Below are 9,471 nucleotides of genomic sequence, written 5' to 3' on the forward strand. Positions count from 1 at the left end.
CCACCCCGTCCACTTCACTGAAGCTTCTCATCCCTGGAATCATTCTCACGAACCTTTGCTTTCTCTCTGAAGCCTTTGAAAGTTTCCTTCAATTGGACTTGACTTGAGCCTCCATTTCAGGCTCACTGTGTGTTTCACAAAGCCTCACCATATTCCATCGAAGCCCTACAGTGCAGAAGGAGGCCATTCGGCCCATCGGGTCTGCACCGACCCTCCGCAAGTACGCCCTACCTAGGTCCAATCCCCAGCCCTATCCCTGTAACCCCTTAACCTGTCCTAACCTTTGGACACTTAGGGGTAATTCAGCATGCCCAATCCACCTAATTTGCACATCTTTGGATTGTGGGAGGAAACCGAAGCACCCGGAGGAAACTGACGCAGACATGGGGAGAACGTGCAGACTCCACACACGCAGTCACCCAAGGCTGGAATTAATCCCAGGTCCCTGGCACTTTAAGGCAGCAGTGTTAACTACTGTGCTATCAGGTCGCCCATGTCTTGCCTTTGTCATCAATTCATTAAAAGCCTATGGGTGGGACTGTCTCCCAAGGGAGGGGCGGGCAGTAATGCCACTGGCGACCTATTTACCCTGCCACAGTGTGTTTTGGCTGAGGGACGGCTGACTTAGAAGAAATCGGTTCCAAACTTATTTTGCTTCTATGTGGGATGGTGTTGGTGGCAAACCATCCACCCCCACCAGCTTAACATGCTGCCCAATAACTTCTACTCATATGCAGCCTGTTCCTGCGCCACAATATTGTGGCTAATTTGATTTGCACAATTTATATGCAGATTAAAATCACCCATAATTACAGATGTCCCTTTATCGTACAAGTCTCTAATTTCCTGTTTATAGCCATTCCCAATATCACCACTGCAGTTTGGGGGTCTATAGACGACGCACACTAATGTTTTTTACCCCTTAGTTTTTCTCAGCTCTACCCATACAGATTCCATATTGTCAGAGCTAATATCCTTCCTCACTATTGTGTTAATTTCTTCTTTAGCCAGCACTGCAACTCCACTGCCTTTTCCTTTTCGTCTGTCCTTCCTAAATACTGAATACCCTGGGACATTCAGTTTCTATCCCTGGTCACCCTGCAACCATGTCTCCGTAATCCCGATTATATCATACCTGTTTACGCAATTTGTTCACCCGCTTTATTGTGAATACTCTACGCATGAAGACGTAAAGCCTTGAAGCTTGTCTTTTTAACATTACTTGTCTCACTCCCAATATTTTTCTCTGTGTCCCTGTTTAAATTTGGCCCTTGGTTTCTCTGTCTATCATTCCATTTCTGTCTTTTGCTTTTGTCCTCGTTTCCTCCTCCTCTGACTCCTTGCATAGGTCCCCACTCCCCTGCCATTTTAGGTTAAATCCTCCACAACCACTGTAGCAAATACACCCCGAAGGACATCAGTCCCGGTCCAGGTGTACCCCGTCCAGTTTGTACTGGTCCGACCTCCCCGAGAATCGGTCCCAATACCCCAGGAATCTGAAGCCCACTCCCTCCTCACACCATCTCTTCAGCCACTTTTTCATCCGATATATCCTGCTATTTCTACTCTGACTAGCACGTGGGACTGGTTGTAATCCTGAGATCACTACCTTTGACTTTTCAACTATCTGCCTAATTCCCTATATTCTGCTTGAAGGACCTGATCCCTTTTTGTACCCATGTCGTTTCTACCAATGTGTACCACGACCATTGGCTGTGAACCCTTCCCCTCCAGAATGTCCTGTAACCGCTCTGAGACATCCTTGACCCTAGCACCAGGGAGGCAACACACCAACCTGGAGTCTCATTTGTGGCCACAGAAACACCTGCCTATTCCCCTTACAATTGAATCGCTATATCGCTTCTCGGCCTTTTGGCTAAGATCAAGTGTCTGTAGATTGAGCCTTTGGGTTCAGATCTGGTATGTCTCTCTTGTGGGGACCATGAATTCGATTCAATTTGAATTAGTTTTTTGGAGCAGGCGAGGAGCTGGATTAGGGGTTCGCCCCTGACCCACACTCTGAGCCCTGGCTTGGTAACTCAGAAAAGGAAAAATTAAAAAAAAAAAATTTTTTTAATTGAATCGCTATAAGTATTGCATTCCCACACTTTTTACTCCTCCCCTCTGCAGCAGACCCAACCATGGCGCAATGAATTTGACTATTGCTGCTTTCCCCTGAGAGGTCATGCCCCTCAACAGTATCTAAAGCAGCATATCTGTTTTGAATGGGAATGGCCACAGGAGATTCCTGCACTGCCTACCTAGTTCTCTGCCTGGTGGTCACACATTTCCTACCTGTCTGTGGAATCTGAGCCTGTGGTGTGACCACCTCTCTGTAAGTGCTATCCATGACACTCTCCCCCAAGAGGATGCTCCACAGAGTCCTCTACCACCGCTCCAGCTCCTAATCTTTGCCCACCGGAAAGGTATGATAGCTGACATAGTCTTCCTCCAAAAGATGCACCTGAGGGAGAAGGACCGACTGCGGGTAAGGAAGGAACAGGCCCACCATTCATGTTACGGGACGAGTGTTAGGGGGTATCCATACTGATAAGTAAGAGGACGATATGTACTGCAATGAAGACGATTACGGACCAAGGGGTTGGTACACCATGTGCGCTCCCAACTGGGATGACACGGAGTTTGTAAAGAAGACCATGGTGGAAATCCCCAACATAGATATGCACCGACTGATCATGTGGGGGGGGGGGGGGCTTCAACTGTGTACAGGACCACTGATGGACAGGTCAAACCCCAGAATGGGGAAGGTGGAGAAATCTCCAGAGAACTGGGAACATTGATGGAACAGATGATGGCAACTGACCCATGGTGGATCATGCAGCCGGGTGAGAAGGAAGTTTCTTTTGTCCGCAAGGACACAAGAGGCGGGATTCTCCCCTACCCGGCGGGACGGGGGTCCCGGCGGGGTGGAGTGGAGTGGAATCCTCCGCACCTTTAGGGGCTAGGCCCGCACCTTTAGGGGCTAGGCCTGTCTCGGAGTGGTTGGCGCCCCGCCGGCTGGCGTGGAAGGCCTTTGGCGCCAGGCCAGCCGGGGCCGAAGGGACTCCGCCGGCAGGCGGGAGTCGGCGTATGCACGGGAGCGTCAGCGGCCGGTAAGGGACCTGGTTCAATTTACGCCAACGGGACCGGCATAGAAGCAGCGGGACTTCGGCCCATCGCGGGCCGGAGGATCGCCGGGGGGGCCCGCCGACCAGCGCGGCGTAATTCCCGCCCCCGCCGAATCTACAATGCCGGAGAATTCGGCGGCCGGTGGGGGCGGGATTCACGCGACCCCCCTGGCGATTATCCGACCCGCCCAAGGTCTTTACCCATATCGATTTCTTGGTAGTGGGGAAATCGGTGCTTCCATAGATAGGCACCGGAATGTGGTGACTAGGGGCTTTCCACAGTAACTTATTGAAGCCTACTTGTGACAATAAGCGATTATTATTATTATTATTATGTCCTCTGTCTCCATGTGCAACTCTCCTTTTTATTCCCTAATGAGCCCCACTTCCCCTTTCACTATTTACAGATCTATGGAAGGCTTTTGGATTCTCTTTTATGTTAGCTGCCAGTCTCTTCTCATACTCTCTCTTTGCTTCTCTTGTGAGCTTTTTCACTTCTTCGTTGTGCTGTCTACGTTCATCTTGCTTCTCACTTGTACTATCTATCTAACTCTGTTATATGCACCTTCTTTCTGTTTCACCTGAGGCTGGGCCTTCAGATTTCAGACCCATATTCTGAAATTCCTTCATTTTGTTTCTCTCAGTCTACCTTTCAATTATCTCTTTAAAATCTCTGCTAATATCTCATTCTTCAGTCCCTTTTTCTCCCCTATCCTATCCTGATTTTAAAGTAAGAAGTCTTACAACACCAGGTTAAAGTCCAACAGGTTTGTTTTGAATCACTTGCTTTCAGAGCGCTGCTCCTTCCTCAGGTGGCCTGCGTTCACCTCAGGTGAGCAGTGCTCCGAAAGCTAGTGATTCAAAACAAACCAGTTGGACTTTAACCTGGTGTTGTTAGACGTCTTACTGTGCTCACCCCAGTCCAACGCCGGCATCTCCACATCATGGATTTTAAAGTTGTGAGATGATTTGAGGGTTAAAAAAGAGTTCCCATTATACATTCTACCCAGATCAGATTGTTTTTCTGTTTTCTCTGACTATTTAGGTCATTTAAAGTGAATGATGTATTGTTGTTTTTTCCCCTCTGGCCTTGTGGCCAGTGTCCTTCCTGTAGCCTCCAGTATTTCACTCATTCTTAAAACTTTGTTAACATTCTTTGCTACAGAGCCTATGATGGGCTTCAGCTGTTGGTGGTTAACATTTTGTCCTTATGAATAAATCTCAGTACTAAAGTACAGAACATTTCTGATGGCACTTTGAAAAGCAATGCACAGCCCGTAATCAAATCACAAATGGTTGTTTACTGTTCATACGAAATTTAGATCTCCCTCCAAGAGATAGATTGACAGTGGAACAAAACCTGTCCATGTGAACCAAAGTCTAACCCAACGGGCATCTCACATCATTTTCCAAGTAGGCCATCGACCCTTCGAGTCTGCTCCGCCATTCATTCTAATCATGGCTGAGCCTCGATCTCAATGTTCCCGCTTTCTTCCCACACCACTTGATGCCATCAAAATCTAAAAAATTATCTATCTCTTTCTTGAATACATTCAGTGACTTGTCCTCCACAGACTTCTACGGTGGAGAATTCCACGCATTCGCTACCCTTTGAGTGAAGACATTTTTCCTCATCTCAGTCTTAAAAGGTCTGCCCTGAATTCCTGAGACTGTGCTCCCTGATTCTAGATTCTCCAACCAGAGAAAATACCCTCCCTGCATCTAGTCTGCCCAGCCTCTCAGAATTTTATACATTTCGATCAGGTCTCCTCTCATCCGTCTAAACTCTAGTGAATACAGCCCACTTGGACCAATCTTTCTTCATAGGACAGTCCCACCAACCCCGGTCTCAGCCTGGTGCATCTCTTGCACGCCGCCTATGACAAGTATATCCTTTCTTGGGTGGGGAGACCAAAGCTGCGCACAGTATTCCAGATGTGATCTCAGCCCTAATCCTGAACTCAAATCCACTTGCAATTGAGGGCAGCATGGAGGCACAGTGGTTAGCACTGCTGCCTCACAATGCTAGTTGTTGTGTTATGCTTCTTCATGTAGCATAAGCTGCTTCCTTGATGTATGCTCTGACAAAGGAAGGTTCAGACTTGGAAATAAGTTTAACACATTTATTGAACAGTTAACCATTCTCCTACTTGAGTTCGACTCTCCTGCTAATCTTGCTATAGTAACTCAGTCTAACTAACCAGTCTGCTCCAAGCCATGCGGTGGGTGTGATGCTTCTGATCTGTCCCTGTGTCGCCTGTGGAAAGAGAAAGAGCATGTGTGCCCTAAGCTTTTATATGGGTAGCCCCCTTGTGGTAGTGTCACCTCTGGGTGTCTTGACTGCCCATTCGTCATGTCCTATCCTATGTGTTCATTAGCTGTATGTCTGCATGTCATGATGTCTCTGGTGCTCCCTCTAGTGTTTACTTAGTCTTAGTGTATTTGCATTAACCCCTTGTGTATTTACAGTGATGCATATCACCACACCCGGGACAGGGGTTTGATTTCAGCATTGGATGGCTGTTTGTGTGGAGTTTTTACATTCTCCCCGTGTCTGCGTGGGTTTCCTCCGGATGCTCCGGCTTCCTCCCATAGTCCAAAGATGTACAGCTCAGGTGGATTGGCCATGAGCAATGCTCGGGGATACGAGGATCGAATGTGATGGTGTTTCAAGTGCTCATCCATTTACTTTTTTAAGGTTGTGAGGTTTCCAGCCTCCACTACCTTCCCAGGCAGTGCATTCCAAATTCTCAGCATCCCCGAGTTAATTATTTTTTCTCAATTCCCCTCGGAATCTCTTGCCCCTCATCCTAAAATTATGTCCCCTTTAGATTGATCCCTCAGCCAAGGGGAACAGCTGCTTCCTATTTACCCTGTCCAAACCCCTCATAATCTTATACACCTCAATCATATTACCCTCAGCCTTCTCTGCTCTAAAGAAAACAATCCAAGCCTATCCAGTCTCTCCTTACATCCCAGTGAATCTCCTCCGTCCCTCCTCCAGTGCAATCACCTCCTTCCTATAGTGAGGTGACCACGGCAGCACGGTAGCATTGTGGATAGCACAATTGCTTCACAGCTCCAGGGTCCCAGGTTCGATTCCGGCTTGGGTCACTGTCTGTGCGGAGTCTGCACATCCTCCCCGTGTGTGCGTGGGTTTCCTCCGGGTGCTCCGGTTTCCTCCCACAGTCCAAAGATGTGCAGGTTAGGTGGATCGGCCATGATAAATTGCCCTTAGTGCCCAAAATTGCCCTTAGTGTTGGGTGGGGTTACTGGGTTATGGGGATAGGGTGGAGGTGTTGACCTTGGGTAGGGTGCTCTTTCCAAGAGCTGGTGCAGACTCGATAGGCCGAATGGCCTCCTTCTGCACTGTAAATTCTATGATGACCAGAACTGCACACCGTACTTCAGCTATGGCCTAACCAATGTTCAGTGCAGCTCCAACATAACCTCCTTGCTCTTATATTCTATGCCACGACTGATAAAGGCAAGTGTCCGATATGCCTTCTTAACATAGATCTGAAAGTACCCCAAGATCCATCTGTTCCTGAGCTTCTTAGTGTCCTGCAATTCATTACATACTCCCTTGTCCTGTTTCTTCATCCAAAGTGCATCACCTCACACTTATCAGGGTTAAATACCATCTGTCACTGCTCAGCCTTTCTGACCAACCCATCTATATTTTACAACCCTCTTCTTCGCTGTTAACCATCCTATCAATCTTGATGTCACCTACAAACTTACTTATCATTCTCCCAAGTTCTCATCTATATCATTTATATATATATATAACACACAATAAGGGACCCAGCATTGATCCCTGTGGTACGCCGCTGGACACCGGCACCTGTTACTCAAACAACCTTCCACCATCATCCTCTGTGTCCTATTACTGAGCCAGTTTCAGATCCATCCCGACAAGTTTCCTTGAACTCCATGTGCTTCAAACTTCTCAATCGGTCTCCCATGTGGGACCTTGTCAAAGGCTTTGCTAAAATCCATATAAACTACATCAACTGCACTTCCCTCATCCAGATGCCCGGTCACTTTATCAAAATATTCTATCAAATTTGTTAGGCATGACATCCGTCTGACAAAGCCATGCTGACTGTCCCTAATTAACCCATGCCTTTCCAAGTGGAAATCAATTCTCTCCTTCTGAATTTTCTCCAATAGTTTCCCTACCACTGACATGAGACTCACTGGTCTGTAATTCCTTGTTTTATCTCTACCACCCTTTTTGAAAGGTGGAACAACATTAACTGTTCTCCAATCCTTTGGCACTTCCCCCCTTGGCCAGACAAGAAGTGGTTAGCACTACAGCGCCAGGGACCTGGGTTCAATTCTGGCCTTGGGTGACTACCTGTGTGGTGTTTGCACGTCTCCCCGTGTCTGCGTGGGTTTCCTCCGGGGCTCCTATTTCCTCCCACAGTCCAAAGATGTGCAGGTTGGGTGGACTGGCCATGATAAGTTGTCCCTTGGCGTCCAAAGATTTGCAGGTTAGCAGGAGTTACGGGGATGGGGCAGTGGAGTGGGCATGGGTAGGGTGCTCTTTCAGAGGGTCGGTGCAGACTCAATGGGCTGAATGGCCTCCTTCTGCACTGTAGGAAATCTATGATTTTATGATTACTATCAAGCCAAGGGATCAATTTAGTTCCATTTGACCCTACCTCAGAACAAGGGCTGGGAACCTGGTGGGTGTCATTGACACGATAGATCAGTTTATGGGTTGGATCATTGGGAACAGATAAAGAGGCAGGTGGGCTTCACGCAGCTGAAGTTCAGCTGTTACGTTTCTGCTTCTAAGAGCGTGGAACGCAGAAGCCCCAGGTGCCATTGGTAGCTCCATGCTGTTGAGAGTTGGGGTTCAAGGAGGCCTGCGGGGGCCAGTGCCAGAATAATTGAATCGTATTGGTTATTCATTGAGTGTTCCATGAAGCTGACAGCCTGTAAGCAGCAGTTGTCTGCTGGAGTGCTGGAACTGTACTGTTTCTCACATGTAGTCTTATGAATCCATGCAGCCTCGGGAAAAGAGATTGAGCAATCATTGCAGCACTCTGAGTTGAAGCTGCTGTTGAAGAAAATAAGAGGCTAGATCCTCAAAAGATAGAAGCTGAAACCCCTTGTGAGAAAGTCAGAGGCTGGGATATTCTTGCCACCCTACCCCCACGCTTGCTGGCGAGGGAGGCAGCTTGCCATTGGTCACCAACAGGATTGTCCGGTCCCACTGAAGTCAACTGTCATTTGTGTTGCTCGCCGCTGTGCCACCCGGGGAGGGTTGGGAGGGGGGGTTTGCTTTCGGCGGGACCAGAAGATCCTGCCAGTATGAAGGGCTGGAAAGAACAGTCCTGCTTTTCGGAATTAGGCTGCAGGTCATGCTGGATGAAATATCAATTGAACAAGGTGACATGGAAGAACAAAACACACGTTATACAATTGAATCTATCATCCGTCCTTGCCCTCTGTGTTTAGTGTGCTTTCTGAACCCGTTTACAATTGTGTTGTGTCGGAGGCTGCTGGCTTCGAGGCTCCATTATGCTGGGTAACTTTGCTGGCATCCTCTGGTTGCTAAAGGCTGAGGGCCCTATCTGGGTGGCAGAGTTCTGGTCTGTGGCAGGACACGCCTCACTTGTTAAAGTAGTGCAGTGGTTAGCACTGTGACTTCACAGCTCCAGGGTCCCAGGTTCGATTCCCGGCTTGGGTCACTGTCTGTGCGGAGTCTGCACGTTCTCCCCGTGGATTTCCTCCGGGTGCTCTGGTTTCCTCCCACCACCATAAGACCATGAGACATAGGAGCAGAATTAGGCCACTCGGCCCATCAAGTCTGCTCCGCCATTCAATCGTGGCTGATATTTTCTCATCCCCATTCTCTGCCTTCTCCCCATAACCCCTGATCCCCTTATTAATCAAGAACCTATCTATCTCTGTCTTAAAGACACTCAGTGATTTGACCTCCACAGCCTTCTGCAGCAATGAGTTCCACAGATTCACCACCCTCTGGCTGAAGGAATTCCTCCTCATCTCCGTCGGACCGTCCCTTTAGTCTGAGATGGTGTCCTCTGCTTCTAGTTTTTCCTACAAGTGGGAACATCCTCTCCATGTCCACTCTATCCAGGCCTCGCAGTATCCTGTAAGTTTCAATAAGATCCCCCCTCATTCTTCTAAACTCCAACAAGTACAGACCCAGAGTTCTCAAACATTCCTCATACGACAAGCTCTTGATTCCAGGGATCATTCTTGTGAACCTCCTCTGAACCCTTTCCATGGCCAGCACATCCTTCCTTAGATACGGGGCCCAATACTGCTCGCAATACTCCAAATGGGGTACAAAGATGTGCAGGTT

General features: G+C 48.2%; 1 non-coding gene across 1 annotated transcript; it reads left to right on the top strand.

Moving 5' to 3' along the window:
* Positions 1–1,856: 1,856 nt before the first annotated feature.
* LOC140393421 (U2 spliceosomal RNA) lies at positions 1,857–2,051 on the top strand. The gene has a single exon (XR_011935606.1). It is a non-coding gene; the product is annotated as a U2 spliceosomal RNA (small nuclear RNA).
* The last annotated feature ends 7,420 nt before the right edge of the window (positions 2,052–9,471 follow it).

The sequence above is a fragment of the Scyliorhinus torazame genome, chromosome 16 (genome assembly GCF_047496885.1).
Source record: "Scyliorhinus torazame isolate Kashiwa2021f chromosome 16, sScyTor2.1, whole genome shotgun sequence".
NCBI classification, from domain to species: Eukaryota; Metazoa; Chordata; class Chondrichthyes; order Carcharhiniformes; family Scyliorhinidae; genus Scyliorhinus; species Scyliorhinus torazame.